This window comes from Bos taurus, chromosome 24 (assembly GCF_002263795.3).
Source record: "Bos taurus isolate L1 Dominette 01449 registration number 42190680 breed Hereford chromosome 24, ARS-UCD2.0, whole genome shotgun sequence".
NCBI classification, from domain to species: Eukaryota; Metazoa; Chordata; class Mammalia; order Artiodactyla; family Bovidae; genus Bos; species Bos taurus.
In genome coordinates, this window is record NC_037351.1 from 24,197,501 (window position 1) to 24,199,299 (window position 1,799).

A 1,799-nucleotide genomic window follows, 5' to 3' on the forward strand; every position below is an offset into this window, starting at 1 on the left:
CATTCAACATCACAGAATCTAAAACCTGAAAGTCATCTACAAAAAAATCTCCCCATTAATGACTTTCAAAACTCTATTATAGTGTTCGATTTCTCATAACATGGCTCTCAATAGAAAATGCAGTATATTTTATCAAACTCTCTTTCAGTTCCTGAATGATCTCTCTTTATAAACACTTAAAATTTTGGTGATTCTGCATACTAAATTGAAAAATCTATATGTCTAGAGTAAGTCCAAGGGAAAATACATACTAGATGACTTTGTCATTAAAAAGACATAAAACCCAGAATTATCATAAAGTGACATTTCCATGTTTTCTATCATGAAAAAAAGTTGGCAACATCAATATATGGGTTTAGCTTAGGATTTCCAATCAGATATTAAGGAAATTATGTAGTAGGAAATCAATAGCCTGCCTCCACATCTCTCTTTCAAATCATTGAAGTCATTTCAGTAACATCCCTCATGATATAATGAAAGTGAGTAGCAGAAATCTGGGCAAGAGCTCGCAGGTGTGAAAGTGACTCTCAACTCTAGGCACACATGTCAGCTGACCGTGTGATCCAGCATTTTCTTAAGCTGGTAGACATCAGTGGATCACACTGAAACCATGTGGGTCATCTTTTTAGTTCAGTCGCTCAGTTGTGTCCGACTCTTTGCGATCCCATGAATCGCAGCATGCCAGGCCTCCCTGTCCATCACCAACTGCCAGAGTCTACCCAAACTCATGTCCATCAAGTCGGTGATGCCATCCAGCCATCTCATCTTCTGTCATCCCCTTCTCCTCCTGCCCCCAGTCCCTCCCAGCATCAGGGTCTTTTCAGGTCATCTTCTTAGAACATATCAAATGGAGAGTATTTTGTATGAATTAAAGATTAAATTTAGAGAAATGAAACTGAAGCAGTTTTCCCTATAATATTTAATAAATGTGGCCTTTAATATGCAATAATACTAAAATCTGGCCTTCACCCAGCCTCCTGAACCCTGTAGGACCTGAGATTAGTAGTAGCCTTTCTGATTCCGCTTCTCCAGTGGAGACACACAGGAAGATTCTCTATACTATCTATGGAGCTATGTATGTAATAAGTTGTTCTGCTCAACTCATCACATGACTCTAAACAAAAACCTCAACCACAGACACTGGCTTTGTAACTGCACCAGTACCTGACCTCAGGACTCAGTCACAACACAAACTTCTTGATTGCACCCCTCCTACCATCTCGTCGCAGCTTCGCCCTTGTCTTTAGATGTGGTTTAGCTTTTTTGGTCGGTTCCAGCATCCTCCTGTCGATGGTTTCTCAACAGCTAGTACGATTTCCATGCTCTTGCAGGAGGAGGTGAGCACATTCTTCTACTCTACCGTCTTGAACCAATCTCAAAACTCGAAATTCTGACTGTAGTCAGGAATACTGCAATAGAAGAACTAGAGATGAGAGAAAGACAAGGAGATAGAAGAGAGGAAGAAAGTGGGTGCAAAATATATTAAAATATAAAAAATCAATTAAAAAATAGATAAAACCTAGTCACTTTAGAAGGTTACAAAATTATCTAATGTGGCTGAAATAAATTTACAGAAAAGAAGTATAGTCTACTGAATCACCTGTATTGAATCTTCTTTACAAAGTAAGAATTGTTTTTCATTTTTGGAGTTTCCAAGTAAAATTACAGAGGAAGCTGAAAAGCAAACATTAACTGTAGCTAGCAGAAAGCATCATTCTCCAAGGAAGTTGACTCTCTGCTCTGAACTGGAGAATCTTGAATAGCAAATGTTTCCTGGGGACCATGATTTAATAATAATT